We start from the raw sequence: 18,294 nt of genomic DNA on the forward strand, positions 1-18,294 counted from the left end.
ATTTCATTTATTTATTGTAAACAGATATATTTGAAATTTATCCCCAATGCATTTTTATATCTAAAGTATTTGTATTGAATATCGACATTACACTCGAGATTACGGAGATATTACTTTAACACTTAAGTTGAATTTAAAGGAATTACTTTTTTTACATTACTTTCCTTGATACATATATATCTCAGTATATGTATTGTTTAGTGCTTAACCATCTAAGCAGCAAGGCCGTATATATACGACCTAGAATACTTTTGATATATGTAAGAACGTATGTATACGGGCATATTAAAATATGGCAAAGAAATTAAGGCAATATAGAAAAAGAAAACAAATCCAGGTATGAAATACCAGGAGAGTTTTTACATTAAAATAAAAAAAAAAAAAAAATTTGTTCTCATAGTAGTTTTGGGAAATTTGTGCTTTCTTAGCAAAAACCCTGGTCGCTCAGAGGGTTAAATGCAGACAGAAAGAGGTTAATCCGAATAAAGGACTTTAATTTTCAAAAGATAACTCTATCTACAGTGAAATGCTGTTTTAAAATGATGCCTTTGACATTTTTCGTATTTCGAATTGTAACTTCATGGTCTCGAGGCGCCTATTTTTTCTTTTCCGCTATTTTATATTTTCTTACCAAACAACAGTCTGAAAATATGCGCATGTTTATTGGAGAAACATATACAGGGTGTACCGCAAATGGTGCTACAAACATCTGGGAGAGGTGGGGCACTTCATAAGGATTAAGAATTGCATAGGAGCCTATACCCGGAAATGTCAGGGGTAAATGGTAGCAGAAGTAGAAGATGGCAAAGGAAGCAAGAATGATTAATTTTAATCATATACGAACATGAATACAAATGGTGTATGACAGCTTGAATGTTAAACAAATGCTCAAAGTTTGCACTATCAGACGCCAAACATGCCTGATATCGATGGACCATTTATTGCCAGACATGTTTAAACACACCGGGAGTTTCTTTGATTGTAGCAGCTGCGCAGGCGAGACTTGCCACGAGATCTATTTCAGACACAACGTGATCGTGATACACGACACTTTTGATGGCTTCCCACAAAAAGAAATCAAGGCTCGATAAATCCGGTGAGCGCGGTGGCTAGCGAACCGGTCCAGTACACCCAATTCATCGATGCAGGAATGATCTGTTCAAATGGCTACGAATATCCAATCCAAAATGAGCAGGGGCCCTATCATATTGGAATCACTTGTTGCGCCTCAAATTTGGTGGAACATCGTCAAGCAAATCGGGAAGAATCTGCTCCAGAAAGATCAAATAATTCGGGGCATTTAAATGGTCCGTCGGTGTCAGGCATGTTTGGCGTCTGATGGTGCAAACTTCGAGCACTTGTTGTAACATTCAATCTGTCGTACACCGTTTGTATTTATGTCCAACAAATATTTCAAATTAATCCCTCTATCTAATCTTTTCCCGCCTTCTACCTCTGCTACCACTTACCCCTGACATTTCCAGCTATAGGTTCCTATGCAATTCTTAATCCTTATGAATGTGCAATACCTCCCCTAGAAGTTTGTCGCAACATTTACGGTACACCCTGTATATAGCTAAAATTTATGCACATATTTTCGGAAATATGAGGCATGAGTGCATCTTTAAATCACCCATTTTTTTTTTTTTTTTGGTGATTTAAAGATGCACTCAAGCATCATACTTATCAACTCCTTGTGTTCTTCAGAATTGTGCAAATGAATTAAAAGCATTTCAAGAGTTTTAAAACTTCGAAAGAGAATTATTAAGCGTTGACCTTTAAAAGAATTAAGGTCGCAGAAACCAGTGAATCATCCCAAAAGAATTTCTCGTTTACCAAACGTTTTAATAAAAAAATATCTCTCATCCAGATGCACAAATTGATGCTCCTACTCTTCTTCTTCTGGTTCTTCATTAACCCAAAAGAGACAATTAGTCTCGAAACAGAATTTTGTGTCGAATCACTATTAAATGCGTCATTTTCTTTTCATCCGAGTCTGTTGCCATTTAGAAAAATCTAAGATATTTATCTTTAAACTGAATCTATCTGTTGTAGATTAAAAACTAAGCTATTTAAAAGCAATAGATTCAGTCCTTAAGAATACCCCTTTTTACTTTTGAATCGGATTGATTCAAATGGTAAATATGCATTTAATTCATGAACTGTTTAATAAAAAATATTTCGTATTTTCAGAGAATGAAGTTATATATTTCTTTTATAATTTATTTCACATTTTGTAAAATTTTAATGACATTTTTGTTTAACAAACTCAACGATTTGAATACGAGCAGTGGAAACACTATAAGAAATAAAACGCTTTTATCTCTAGCGCTTGAGACTGCCTATCGGAAATTCTAAAAACGTGTTATTTTTTGTAATATACAATAAATAAAGTAAACACACAAAATGTTAATAATACAAAGGTAGGAAAAAAGTTTTGTAAAGCCAACTTAATAAGAAAACTGAACATTGATATGATAAACTGAGAAAAGCCTGAAAAAAAAAAAAAAAAAAAAGAGAGAGAGAGAGAGAGAAAGAAAAAGAAAAATATGTGTCATCACTTAACTCTGCGTCGGGAAGGATCTGCGCCTATGATGCTTTTAAAATTTTTGCGATTCTGCTGTAAAATTGTATATGGCATAAATTCGAAGAAAACGATGCTGCTAATAAAGGTAAAAAGACAGAAAAAATATGTACTAGGAGTCAGCGAGAACGTAAAAAGCATCCCCTACTGAGCGACCATTAAAATCTGATACCTTTCAGATTTTTTTAAAATTATTTTTTAATTAGTTTCATTTCCGCTTATCTTTTCAAATCATCTAATACCGATTATTTATATTTTTGTAACTATGGTTTAAAGGTAAATGCTTTACTTTTGAATAAAAAGACATTTTACAATTTTGGATACAAAGACATTTTAACAATAACAGTACTTTAACAAAGCATTGATGGAAGTTGGGGAATGATAATGGGGAAAGCCATTCTGAACCTAAATATGGGAAAAATGGTATGGTTTTGATTTATTTGACTATGGCAAAGCACTCGAGGGCTATCTGTCTAAAAGAAGGTATGCCTTCTTGAAGGACTTTTTAAGGGAAACTAGCTCACATTTACGTTAACCATGGGGAAATCTACGAAAACGCCCATGCAGCCAGCTTGTTGGCTGGAATTCGAACCTGGGACCGAACTACCAGTATTCAGCGAGTTTACTACTCGGCGGCCGGTTTACGATTGTAAAAAAATGAAAACTGCATAACGCTACTAAATTTCTATATTCATTCATTGAAACTTTTCTGTAACTATAAATTCAGTCATAAAAGTCAAGATGTGTTTTGATGAAAGAATCTATCACGAGTTTTCTCATTTATAAATGAAAAGAAGTGTAACCTTAAATTCTTAAATTATTATAAAGAATCACAATGCATAATAGTTATTATATTACATACATTTTTGTCTTGAAAGAACCATTTCAGATTTTTCCCTCCTTTCTCAATATAAAGTATAAAATAAATTTCTGAAATCTCGCTTAAATTTTAAATGGGGTAGAGTACACTTTAAGGTACCCCTTGTATTTTGTCGAAGTTGTTGTTTATTTATCGCCAAGTTGTTGTTTCATTTATGGAAGCCTTATCAGGTTCAATGTTCCGTCTTACTTTCTTCGGGAACATGCAAGGACCTGACTCGGAACAGAGAGCTTACTAAAGCTATGTTCAATAACTGCGGGAAGTAGACAGGATACACAAGAAGGGTATACAAAACCCTTTATTTTTCTCTATTTACAATAACTTCCGTACTTCGGAATACAAAGACCCACTACTTGTGGTCTAAACGTAAAAATATAAATATAAAACTAAACTCTAATTTAACTTTAAAATAATAAACGTGGAAGATTGGCCTTATATTAACAGGAAGCCATATGTAGTACAGAGAACTGTGAACACTACAATACGTTTAAAGTTATCAAGAGGATTAAACCTCTGGCCTGGAAGGCAACCAACAACTGAGTAAAACTTCTAAGGTAAGCGGCCTGCTTCGACTAACTGCTTCCTCTCTTTCGCTTGGCAAAAAGCCACAACTTAAGTACTTGGCGTTCGCCAGATATACTTTGCATAAATACGTTAACGCTTATAATTCTGGCCGGAAGTAGAAAATAAGAAGTGATAGTAAAGATTTAAAATAAAATAAACGTTAGTAAAACTTAAGATCCTTACATACTTCCCGCCAGAGTTAATTAGTTTGAAACTGAGGTCTAAAACGACCTTGTTGAAAACTTTTAGCTCTAGAATCTAACGCGAGGCTAATCTTTTACAAACATTTTTCCCTAGAAACTAGAAATTTAAAAGAAAGAAATTTGTTTTTACAATAGCAGCTCCCAGGACACGCAATTTTTTCATCAGTACTGCATCTAAACAGGAGCTTTTATTCAAATCTGGTTCCTTCCAGAGATCTGGAAGGAAAACTAGTTTAATGAAATGTTACACAATGAAATGGCAAGTAACATGTATAATTATATTTCTCTTAACATTCTTATTTCATTCATGACTATTTTAATTATCTTTCCCCGTGCTCTCTGACATGTGTTGTAAAAGAACACCAAACACGAATGTGTTTTATGTCTACGTGTTCAACACTCCCTCCTACAATCAAAGCACTAACGTGTTAAAAATTCAACATACCAAGATCTCGTAACACACCCTAACTTCAACTCTAAACCCTGAGGTACTATTCTGAAAGTGGCTAACTCTGAAGTGTAGCGTCAGAGAGCCTAACTACATTCATTCAACCTTTAATACATATTCATCATAATTTAGTCTTTTTACAGTCACACGAATAAAATTTTTAACATTACTTTCACTTTTACCATATCACGGTATTTCTTAACATTTAAAATAACAGTTCACATTGTATATAAGAACATATTAACATGCCGTTAATTTTACACATTTGACAACATACATTAGTAGTACATTGTTAACTTCTATTCTTTTCAAAGCAAGTGCCTATTCTTTCTACATTGAAATACTACATTTCAAAAAGTCTTTCAGACTAAAACTTCTTTCTTGCCAGAAAGTTTTAAATAAAATTTATACAATAACTTTTACAATATTTAAGTATTTACACATCGCTATTATACATCAACTTTAGTTTTACGCGCGAGTAATTGAAAAACATAATACCAAAATCGGTAACAACTCATTTCTCGCCCTTTTGGCGATAAAGGTAGACCTCGCATGAGGTAAAACTTCTTCAAATCTGCCACTTGCAGTAAGAATGAAAGATTAACTTAAGTTTGCAAAGTAACATAAAATTTTACTTATCTTTGTGATATTCGGACAATCTTTTCTGAGCGCAGTCTTGGAAAGTAGCGTAGATTGTTGTTTGATTTATCCTCCTTCGTGTGCGGGCTCGCCCTTCAGTGCCTTCCTCTAGAAGCTTTCTTTTTTTTTCAGTTCGGTCACCCTTGAATACCTTCTTTTTCGCCTCTGCCTGTGGTCTTGGTCGTTAGATGGCAGCTGGTCTTGGCGGAACCGGGAAACTTCTTTCGTGTTCCTGCTTGGACCTCGTTGCTGGCCGTTCAAATTTTCCTTGTAACTTTTCCTCCGCCGCTGGTGGCCCTTCCGCAGTTCGGCGACATTTGCTGCGGAGAGTCCTGTCGGATGAGTAGATCTTCCGTTTTAGAGCCGGGTTATAGTTGCCGTCATTTCTCCTGGCTCTCTTTGCATACGTCGTCCTTCTCCCTTCTTCATTCTGGGGGTGTTCGTGAGCTCTCTTTTCTGGACGGTGGAACGGCTTCTTTTTCTTGCTACCTTCAATTTTCCCGCGGGGAAACTTTCTCTTCACTTGCTTCTGCCTCTTAATGGCTTGCCCTTGTACTTGTCGTTGTTCCACCTCTGGAGATTGTGCCTGCGGTGTCTGCCGTGCCGGATCCTGCAAAAGATCTGAAAATATTTGCATTTTATTACGATCGAAGTAGGGTTTGATTTGATCAATGTTTGCGGAGCAGGTTTCACCATTTCTGGCTTTTAACACTACTACGTGAGTTATTTTTTCTATAACATATGGTCCTTCAAATCGTGGAAAAAATTTGGCAGTTTTATCTTCTGGTGCTGAAGAAAGTGAATGCTTAATTTTTAATACTTCATCCCCTACTTTATAAGTTACTCCCCGTCGTTTCAAGTCGTAATACAGCTTTTGTTTTCTCTGTGCTACTTCAGTATTCTTTTTTGCTTCTTTAATTACTTTTTCTATATCACCCATTTTAAATTATGGGGCTCTTTGTTGCACATAAAATAATTTATCTAACGGCGTTATAATCTTTCTGCCTAAAAATAACTCAGCAGGAGTTTTGCCCGTTGAATCATGTTTTGCGGTCCTAAGGGCGAAAGCAAATTCATTGACATAGTTATCCCAGCTTTTTTGAAAATTTTTAACATAACTACGGATAATTTTCACTATATTTCTATTGACCCGTTCCGCTATATTTGATTGCGGCCGATACGGGACCATTTTTAAATGACGTATGCCCAGTTTTTGGCACATGTCTTCAAATACATTACTTACAAATTGAGGACCATTATCCGATATAACTTTTAGGGGCGCCCCGTATTTTAAAATATATTTATTTAAAATAGAATCAGTAACTAATTTCGCGGAGCCTCGTTTTAAGGGAACAATTTCGGTCCACTTACTAAAATGATCAACCATAACAAGGAGATAGCGACTTTTATTTAACTGACTTTTTGGGAAAGGGCCCAATAAATCGATGCCAATTATTTCATTTGGAAATTCGGATTTAATACTATTTAGAAACCCGGCCGGGCGGAAATTAATATAATTAACTGCTTGACATGTTGGGCAGGACTGGACATACGCCCTTGTTAACTTTTGCAGTTCAGGAAAATAGCCTGCCTCGCGTACGCGTTGGATAGTTTTTCGAATACCAGCATGAGAAGCTAAAGGGCTGTCATGGAGCTCCTGCAGGATATTTAACCTAAGACTAGCTGTGATAACAGGTCGAAATTCGTTGTTGGAATTCGTAGTTTTTGTATAAAATAATAGACCATCTATTAGTTCGTAATGGGCCGCCCTATTTCTTATCGCCACAATATCTTGGTGGCTAAAATTTTCAGGATCCTTTAAATACTCATAAATGCTTCCAAACTCAGGATCCTTACCCAGTTCGGTTATTACAGTTTCTCGGGAATTTATTGTACATGCTGTGAGCATTGCCACCTTTACGGTATTACCTTCTTCATCTACTTTAATTCTGGATAGGGCATCTGCTACGATATTTTCCTTTCCGGGGGTATGCTTGATTACCAGATTATATTCTTGTAGCTTGAGTGCCCATCTTATTAACCTTGGGCCTTGGGGATAAGTTTTTCCCTGAGTACAATCTAGTTACCGCCGCATGATTAGAGTACACTGTTATTGGCGCCTTTCCAAAATATACTCAGAACTTTTGCACTGCTAACAGAACTGCAAGTGCCTCTCTCTCGGTCGCGGAATAGTTTCTTTGTGTTTGATTTAAAGTTCGGCTAAAAATGCCACGGGCTGTTGATTTTGCGAAAGTAGCGCTCCTGCCGCATAATCCGAAGCATCCGCTGAAATTTCTAAATTCTCATCCTTTTCAGGAAATTTCAACACAGGGGCTTGTGTTAATGCTTGTTTTAATTTTTCGAAAGCACTATTGGCTTCGGCCGTCCACGAGAATCTTGCCTTTTTCCTTTTTAATTTTAACAATTGCTCAGCAATAGCTGCAAAATTTTTTATAAAGGACCTATAATATGAACAAAGTCCTAGAAAGAAGAGAGCTTCTTCGCCGTGTTTGGAGTCGGATACTTTTGTACAGCGATTATTTTTGATTCGTCTGTCTCGATTCCTTTCTGAGATATTTTGTAGCCTAAATATTTTAATTCAGGGGCTGCAAATTTGCACTTTTCGACATTAACATTTAGACCGGCCTCATTTAATAAAGAAAACACCTGTCTTAAATCCTGTACATGTTGGTCGAGATTATCACTAGTAATAATGATATCGTCTAAATAGATAAATGGGGACTTTCCAAGAACAGGCCTTAACACAATGTCCATACATCGCTGAAATGTTGCCGGTGCTCCTGAAAGGCCAAACGGCATACGCAAAAATGCATAAGTGCCAGACTTGGTTATAAAAGCAGTCTTAGGCACGTCCTCAGGCCTAACCCCTATTTGAAAATAACCAGTCGTTAAATCTAAAGTCGTCATATATTTGGTGGATGTTATGTTCCTTAGAATTTCTTCAATAATAGGTAACGGATATACCGGATATTTAGTTATGGAGTTTAATTTACGGTAGTCAATTGCGAATCTCCACCTTTTTGGATGTGTCAAAGGATAGTCATTATTTTTCTTACATAAAACCACCGGGATAGCATAACTACTTGAGATGGGCGTTATGATCTTTTTACGTAGCATATCGGTGATATGCCATTCTATAATTTTTTCCTTATTCTTATCATACCGGTATGCTTTGTGGCGAACTGGCATTGAATCTCCGGTGTCAATACTATGGTTAGTAACCTGAGTAAATCCTGGAATATCACTAAATAACGAAGCAAATTCACTTACCACTTGTCGGATTCTTCCTTGCTCGTCATTAGGCAGGTGGTCAAGATTTAACATCGGCGGTTCAGCCTTTTCTCCACGAACTGGTTTCATCGTCAGCTTAAGGGACGCTTCATTAAAATCCAGCGTTGCTTATGCCTCTGAAAGAAAATCTATTTCTAAAATAATATGCGCTTGCAGATTCTTTACTATGAAAAACATCACCTTTACTTGTTCGTCCTTGATACGGACATACAGCGGTAATTTACCTATACACTTACATTTTTCTCCTTGCGCCGCTAACACTGTCGTATTATCCGAATTATATATACGATATTTACGAAAATACTTCCTAAAAAAATCTTCTGCCACACAGGAACACTGCGCGCCTGTATCCAGGAGTGCGGTGGCTGGGATATTATTCACCAACACTTCAATCTTCGGAAGAGTCAAATTTTTCACCATTACTGTATTTAACTTGAAGGAAGAGGGGTTTTCGTGGCCTTCGGATTTCCGCACCCTCCCGTCAGCAGAAATCCGTTTTAGTTTAAATTATTTTTCATTTCCGTGCTTTCCTTCTTTTTCCACTGGCCTTGAGACTTTTTTCCTGGATTGATATTGAACTGTCGACGTTCGCCGGCTGTTTTTGAATGCTCGGGTTTCCTTGCCCACTGATTCGCTTTGCTTCCGTAGCCGTGTGCTTGAGTTTGCTGTAGTCTTGGCAACCAAATTGGTTTCGCTGTTGATATTGGCGTCTTCTTTCAATGTCCGCCGTTCTTCTACTTTCAAACTGGATTGCTAGCTCAAATAACTTTTCCAGTGTAGTCGGATTTCTTAATTCAATAAAGTCTTGCACTTGGGGCAGTAACTTCGGCAAAATCACTTGAATTATCTCAGGATCCGGACGGTTTCCATACAAGAGTTTGAAGACGTGAATTTTTCTTAAAATAAAGCTTGAGAGATTTTCGATTCTTTGCTGATATATACTAAAAAGGTCCGTTTCTAATTTCGCACGATACCTTACAACAGGGAAAGCTTTTACTAGGGCAGTCTTGAAATTCTCGTAAGTATAGGTGGGACTTCCTGCTTGAACCAAGAGACTTCTGCCTATACATTTGAACCAGTTAAGCGCTTGGCCCCTCAAAGCGCTGGTAGCTAAGGTAACTTTTTGAAATTCGTGCACGGGGTAGAGCATTAAGTGGTCATCCAATTTTTCCAAAAAACTGGTTACCGGTGAGTTTCCATTAAATGTTGCTTCTGGTTTCATCGAAGCGAGCATGGTCTGGACGATGTAACCAAATCCTTCCAGGGCGGCAGCTGGCATTTCTGGTTTCTGAGCCGCTTCTGGAGGCAGCACAGGTTCTTCTTGAAACTCGGCCATGGTTATTCTTCTTCGTTGGGCGCCACTATCAGGTTCAATGTTCCGTCTTACTTTCTTCGGGAACATGCAAGGACCTGACTTGGAACAGAGAGCTTACTAAAGCTATGCTCAATATCTGTGGGAAGTAGACAGGATACACAAGAAGGGTATACAAAACCCTTTATTTTTCTCTATTTACAATAACTTCCGTACTTCGGAATACAAAGACCCACTACTTGTGGTCTAAACGTAAAAATATAAAAATAAAACTAAACTCTAATTTAACTTTAAAATAATAAACATGGAAGATTGGCCTTATATTAACAGGAAGCCGTATGTAGTACAGAGAACTGTGAACACTACAATACGTTTAAAGTTATCAAGAGGATTAAACCTCTGGCCTGGAAGGCAACCAGCAACTGAATAAAACTTCTAAGGTAAGCGGCCTGCTTCGACTAACTGCTTCCTCTCTTTCGCTTGGCAAAAAGCCACAAAAGTACTTGGCGTTCGCCAGACAAACTTTGTATAAATACGTTAACGCTTATAATTCTGGCCGGAAGTAGAAAATAAGAAGTGATAGTAAAGATTTAAAATAAAATAAACGTTAGTAAAACTTAAGATCCTTACAGCCTGAGTAGTTGAATGGTATGGAAGCCCTAATGTGACGTAATCGGGTGCATGATTCTGGGAAATTTTGAAGCATGGGCAGTTTTGTAAGCGTTTTTGTGGTGTGTGTTGGTTTGATTCTTTAGACGGTAGAATGGCCGAATGTAGTAAGATTAATTTGAAGTTTCTGTATGACTTGGAGTGAAAGGGGGAAAAGAGCTTGAATTGACTGGTGTGTAAATGAAGGTTTACTTAGTAGCCATTATAAGTGTCCTGTATATAGGAAGGATGTGCGTGTAGTCGAACGGAAAAACCGTTTAGGTGGATTTGAATGGGTTTGTAGGAAGAAAGGTTCAGATGGTCACTATGTGAAGCGTTCGATCAGAAAGAGTACCTGGTTTGAAAAAAGTCATTTGAGTATGATTGATATTTTGATTTTTACGTGGCTCTGGGTGTACGAAGCGAATTCGAAAATTATGGTAAGTGAATATTTGCTTTTGGTAGTGCTTAAATGTATAACATGTTTTTCTTTTTTATGTTATTTTATTGTTTGGTTTAAAATGTATTTTACTGAGATTATGTATTTTTTGTTTGCCTATATTGTAGAATTTGGTGCACCTTTGACTTTTTAAGTGAAAATATATCGAGGTGTACATAGACAAAGGGAGTGCGCAATGCAAGTTTGTGTAATTCTGGGATTTTTTTAAAGTGAAAATAGGTCGACGTGTACATGGATAAAGTTAAAAGAGTGCGCAATGGCATTTTTGTGCAATTCGGGGATTTTTTTTAAGTGAAAATAGGTCGACGTGTACATGGATAAGGTCAAAGGAGTGTGCAATGCCATTTTTATGCAATTCGAGGATTTTTTTTAAGTGAAAATAAGTCGATGTGTACATGGATACCGAGTTTGTGCAATTGTTTGCCTTGTTATTTTGGCTTTGTGTAGCGGCGATTTTCGGCACAAGAATCGCCTCTTCGCAAGCCAAAAATAACGAGTCGAAGAATTGCACAAAATCGGTATCCATGTACAGCCCAAAATCGCCAAGTTTCGCCAAAGGGTACCCTAAACTATACTTTTACCTTTCAAATGTAACAGAAACAAAAACAGACATATCTTTCTTGGCGTTGCTTAAAATGTTAAAGAAATGAATGCATGCTTGAATTTATTTTTAGCATGCAACACAACGAAATAAAATATTGAGGTTTTTAATGTGTCATAATCAGCATTTTAGTTATAATTAATAAAAGCATAAAATTACGAAATTTCATGCGTCTGTTTACATATTTATTTATAGCTGAAAGAGATTACTAACTAATTTCTATTCTTGACTAGATCAATCAAAACAATAATAGTAATAGTGAAAAGAAAACAGCAATAAAAGAGATTAAATAATAATAACTATGAAAAATCTTGTATAATTTATCTATTCCCCAGCTTGGATTTATTTGTACGACATTTGGAAATTAAGGAGGGTAACCTCTTTGAAGAAACAAAATTATAGAATCAAATCAAAAACTTCAAACATGGAAATCAATATGGTGTTTCATAGATATTTTTTGGGGAAAAATCTCTCAGAATTTGTAGCTGATAAGTATTTTTGGAGATGTACTGGCTATAAAATCAAATCCGCTGGTTCGAGAACCAGAGGGAAATAAGTAAGTAAAAATCCTAACAATATAAAAATTAATTAAGCGTTTTAACTCACCTTTCATTAATTATTTTAAGATATTGCGCATTTAAAGCAACCCCTTCTGTTTCTAAGGAACCAACAGTGTCTTTCCACTTTTTATAAGTATTTTTCGCGTTTTGTTCAGACTATACTTATGCTTGATGTTCCTCATGTAACGCCGGTTAATCGCTTATCTTCAGAGGGGGAAAAAAAAAACAGTAAGAATTGTAGCCAAAAGTTGAATTCATAAGTTACATCATTAATATAATGTTTTTTTTTTTTTTTTTTTTTTTTCATCCATTGTTGAAATGCATTGTCGAAGATAAGGAGGCAATGAGTGCAGCATTGTGGAAAGGATTTTAGACTAAAGAAGTCTGCCCTCAAAGTAGTAATCGAGAAATGCGTTTTCTTATTGTAGAAAGATAAAATAAAATAAATAGCAACACATTTTTTTTTTTTTTTTTTTTTTTTTACAGTAACAATGTTTAGCCCTTCCTATTCAATCGTAATACTTCTTTTCTCAGTTTTCTAATATTTTTTTTTATTTACATATGTCTGTTTTCTGGCTATCATTTCATTAGACGTTTTGGCTCGCAATACTTCTGGGTTACTGAACGAAAGTCATTAAGTACAAAGCCAGTTGAGTTTAAATATTCTCTGGTTGTCCAGAATAATAATTCAAAAAATCTGATGTGTACACCACATGACTTCCTTGTACGGAATGTTAAATTATATGCATTTTTTCTTGCATTTTATTTAAACTTATTAGATTGAATTAAACCTACTTCGCCGACAGCGCATAAAGCACAATAGAATAAATGCATTCTTTAAAATTCACTTTGTTTACGATAGCGATACTCTGGCGCTAGGTTTACTTAACAGTATTATATTTCGTACATATTATAACTAAGAATGCACAAAATATATATCATTTAAAGAATTATGTAATCGTTGCCACATGTTCTATTCAAATACCATAATAAAGCTAGAACGATATATAAAAGAAATTACGCAAACAAAACAAAAAAAGAAACAGTTTTTCACAGACGATTGAGTACTTCTCATTCAATTAATTCAGTTTTCACTTCGCGACAAGGCAAAAATACAAAAAAACTCAAAATATCTGTATTAAAAATTACGAAGTAAATCTCAAACGCTTATTTCCTCGAAAAAATTCCAGAAAGGATTAAGCATGATTTAATTGGCAATAATAAATGAAGGCGTTATCTTTGTTGTTGCGAAGCTAAGTTTCTCTAGATTGGCAACAAATCCACTAGCCGGCTGTTTCAAATGTAAACAATCAATAGCCGCCATCAAAAAAAAAAAAAAAAAAAAAAAAAAGCTTAGTGGCATTTAAACAACTTTAAAATTGCTGATAATTCTAAAAATATTGCATACAGATTTACTAAAGGCATAAAACCCTTAACCGGAAGATAAAAACAACATAATTCAATCATTTTTAAAGCAAAAAATGTACAATTTACAAACATATAAGAGTAAAGAAACTGAGATCACTTAGCAGGGTAACAGAGTGGATATATTTATAAATATATTTATAAACGTTTGGCGCGGTCGATTGCAACCAAGATACGAGGTGCACATTTACATGTTATAGTAGTCTTATATACAAAATTTCAGCGTTCCGAAGCTACTCGTTTTTGAGTTATGCGAGATACGAACGTTCGTACAGACGCCACGAAAAATTCTCTTCAGAATTCATTTTAAAGTAGTTTTTTAGTTTTTTTGGAGGAAATGAGTCTTTTATTCTATCCTTACGTACAGATATCACGCAAAAACATCGTTAAATTGCATTCGAAAGCGGTCAAAGTGGATATTTTCTTTGAAATGTGCTGCCTGAAGCATTTCGCGATTACAATACTTCCTTTTTACTTCGTACAAGGAAGTAAAAAGAACTCACTGGAGAATTCCTTAGTTATTAAACTAAAAAGAAGAAAGTCCCGTTTAAATAGGATGCTACAGCCCTTCAAGAATAAAAATCTGAGATAGCATACGCCGAAATTTGAATTATAAATCTTGATAAATTCCATATGTAAAAATATCTTTGCAAATAAAACATACATTACAATTACCGGGCTTCTACAGAATAGTTATTCCTTTCCTTGCCAGGAAAACTGCACTTTTATACCCTTTTGCTGCACAATGAGCAGGCACCATAAACGTAAAAAGGACTTCTTAATTATATATTAACTCTATAACTGGCACCCATTGAAATGATACTGAATATGTCTGCCCGTTTCGAGTCTCAATTTGTTATCAGTTTGAGAGCAAGATCTCGAAGGACAAGTCTATTAAAATATTCAGAAACAGTCTATTAAAATATTCAGAGCGAAGTGAAACCAGGATGAACCAACGGAAAGTTTACCACACTGCACCCCCCTGCCTTTTAACTTATAGTGTTATTATTATAATACTATTATTTGAATCTCAAAAAACATCTTGATCTCTATCTTCTACATGTAAACTTCTACAAAAATGCTGGAAACGGTTTTCTAAAAACTTGTGTTATCAGGATAACGTGCATATTTGATTTACAGTAGCTCTGGTTAACATACGGAAGATGAAAAATCTCGCAAAATATACTGACGCTGATAGAGTACGCATGGAAAATTAATAAAGAAGTAAATCAATTTAAAAGAATAAAATAAAAAAAATAATTAAAATCATTCTCAACTCTACGTGTAACAATGTTGTTTTATGGCTGCTTGTTTATTGTAAAGAACATTTCGGTTAATCTTTGGATTATGGTAACTTGGCAATCTTTTGGCGAAACTTTGGCCATCGACCCCGCTACAGCAACCTGCTAGTTTTTGTTTGGATGCCATTTTGTTTTCACGAAGTAAAGGCATTTTCTTTTTTTTGGAACTACTCTGATATGCGCCCTCAAGGCGCCAAATTTCTCGCCAAATATTTTTGACGAGAAACTCCACGCTGCCATATTGCTATCTAAATTTTTTGTCTACATTTCGAACTTTAAGCCTAAAATGTCTCCAAAAACACAGTTTTCGCGAATGCAAAAACCAAGTTTTGAACACACAATTTAAGCTAAAAATCCGAAACAAAAACAAAAAATTTAGATAGCAAAACCGTGAAGTTTCTAACCAAAATTATTTTACAAGAGTCCATGTACACAGCGATATGTTTTAATTAAAAAAAACATCTACGAATGGCACAATCTAGGCAACGAACGAATTTACGAACTAAGCACACCTCGCTTTAATAAATTAACATAACAATAAATTTCAAAGAATACCATGTACACAGCATCCTGTTTCAACTTAAAAAAACATCTACGAATTGCACAATTTAGGCAACAAACGAATTTACGAACTACGCGCACCTTACTTTAATAAATTAACATAACAACAATAAATTTCAAAGAATACCACGTACACAGCGTTTTGTTTCAACTTTAAAAATCATCTACGAATTGCACAATTCAGATGGTACGCACTAATCAACAAAATAACTAAAATAAATTTCAAACAATTCAAAAAAAAACAACAACAATAACGACAGAAATTCATACTAAAAAAACAATGAACATTACATTCTACAAAATAAGAGCAAGAATAAAATAAAATGCACTTACCATTAATGCTTTTTCGAAGAGCAGATATACCAATTTCATACCGCCTTTAACATGCCGCCACGTAATCACTAGTATCGTATTTATATGACAGCCAGACACACTATCCAGAAAATTCATAGTATGGTTCACAAATAAATAAAATAACAAATAATCACAAATCCCTACTTCTATCACGCACAACCACTAAAAATAATCTCCCATACCTTCTTTCCACACCTCCAAATACCCACTGCCTCTCAACAGGATGACCACGACGATATTTCCTTATGCCGAACTTCAATTCAACAACTTTCACCATTAAATCTTTTCCCCCTAGCTTCTCAGACACAAAGCATGACGGGAACCAACGAACTCCAGCGAAAGACTTTTCAACGTCAACAGGGTTGCCATACAGCACGCAATCGCGCCAAAAACCAGCGCAGAACACATATCGCCACATTTGGTGAAATTAGGGCGTATATCAGAGTTGTACTTTTTTTTTTTTTAACTCAACATTTTTTTCCAACAATCTGCTAGCCGAATTATGCTTATGCTAGAACTTTTACGGAACAAAAGTGCTTAATCATGACGAAGATTAGGTGCGAAATTTGGAGAAGGTGCAGAATCGCCCACTACTTGCCGCGTTTTTAAGAATTGCACTTACACGGTATCATCCATGTACACGTCGACCTATTTTCACTTAAAAAAAAAATCCCAGAATTGCACAAAAATGGCATCGCGCACACTCTTGACTTTCTCCATGTACACTGCTAAAGTCCTAGCTAGTAACCTTTATCGCCTTACCAAAATGTCGCCAAACTACCTGTTACCATATTCCAAAGATTAGCCAACATTTCTTACAACGATTATAATATAGCTCAAGAACGATTGCTCTTAAACCACGAGAAAACCGTAATAATGATGTCCCGTTCAAAGTTGTTGGAAACGTTTTACATGTTGGTCACTTTTCTAAAAGACAGAAAACTTCACACAGGTGCACTTTAATGCTAATAATTTATGTGTGTATATATATATATATATATATATATTTAATATTTATTAATTTTTACTTCTGTTCTTCTCTAACAACAATGTTATTTGCAAACTTTCTTTCAAAACCAATGCCAAACGATGCTTAAATTATATGATTCACATTTGGTGTCATATGTAGAAGAAAATTAACCTGGCCAATTTTTTGCAAGAAAATATTTTAGTTCTCAGTTTCAACAATTATTATTATTTTTTTACTATTTCCTTTTGTTTTTCTTTCTAATAATTTTTTTACTTAATAAATGGTACTTAACATCGTATTCATTTTAGCTTGCATATGTTCAGTTATTATTCAAAATAATTTGCTGTATCAGAAAAAACACAAGGTTGTTTTAGACTCGAAATGTTCCGTACCTCTTATTTTACAATTAAGAGAAATAAATCTTGAGCCTTAAAATTTCTTAACTCAGTGTCACGATTATCGAATTATATTTTTAATCTTTTGCAACCAGTGACCAAGCGGTTGGAACCAGTGACCAAATTAATCTTTTTACCTAATATTATAGGGCACTGACGTTTCGACTTAGACTTAAATTATGGCGTATGATTTGGTTGTATAGGCACCATGGGGGTTTTCTTATGCGCAACGTGAATGTAAAAAGTGTCTCTTAGTTAGTCTTCCACAAAGGCAGATAACCCTAGTCTGTTATCGTAAACTAAGAAATTCCATCATGTATTATTTTTACTTCTTATCAAAATGTAGATTGAAATAAAAGCTATTTAAGGTATCCGACTACGTTCCAATAGTCAATTTTGATGTAATTTCCACCCCCAAAAATGTTATATCTTTATTCTAAAGCTTATACATGAAACTTCCCAAAATTACTTCTGTTTGGGCTCTTCGGTCATTAGAAAGAATTATAGCTATGAACTGAATTTGAACTGTTTTTGACTCGACAAGATTTGTTTTGCAGTTTAATTTTCATTCTTAGGCAACATTTTCTTTTCCTCCTATTTGTGTTTGCATTACATTGAATATATTTTTGAAAAACTTGATTTTTTTTTCTAGTTTTCTGCTGCGAAAAAAAACTAATTTAAAATATTACTGAAGTAATTTTATGCAACTTTCCACAAATATTCACTGAAATATTATTAATGAAATGGACTAAAATTTGAGGTCTATGTTCATACATAATTTTTTTTAAGCAATTTAGCAAATGGAAAGATGGAAATTTCTCGAAAAATAGCTAGTGCATATACTCAAACGAGTATTCTTAAAAGAAATTGGTCTTTATCGCTTAGATTTTTCATCCATTTATTTCCTTATACCTTAATACACATAAGTGAAAAATATAAAAGTAAAATAATGGTAAGTATTTTTGTAGGGACATTTCTAGAAATTTTTAAATTTAACATATTTTTAACCAAAAATGTAAGGATGAGCCTAACATTCGACTTTGAGAATAGGTTTAGCACCCGTTTCTCTTATTTTAA

General features: G+C 34.8%; 1 long non-coding RNA gene across 1 annotated transcript in view; it reads right to left on the reverse strand.

Moving 5' to 3' along the window:
• Nucleotides 1-16,142, reverse strand: part of LOC118193565 (uncharacterized) — an 80,554-nt gene extending 64,412 nt beyond the window's left edge. Inside the window, exons 1-2 of the long non-coding RNA XR_015041455.1 lie at nucleotides 16,035-16,142; nucleotides 15,832-15,931 (exon numbers count right to left, since the gene is read on the reverse strand). This is a non-coding gene — a long non-coding RNA (uncharacterized LOC118193565). The remainder of the gene's footprint in view (nucleotides 1-15,831; nucleotides 15,932-16,034) is intronic.
• Nucleotides 16,143-18,294: the final 2,152 nt, after the last annotated feature.

This window comes from Stegodyphus dumicola, chromosome 6 (assembly GCF_044657685.1).
Source record: "Stegodyphus dumicola isolate Sdum_Otavi_A_Nest chromosome 6, ASM4465768v1".
Taxonomy (NCBI): domain Eukaryota; kingdom Metazoa; phylum Arthropoda; class Arachnida; order Araneae; family Eresidae; genus Stegodyphus; species Stegodyphus dumicola.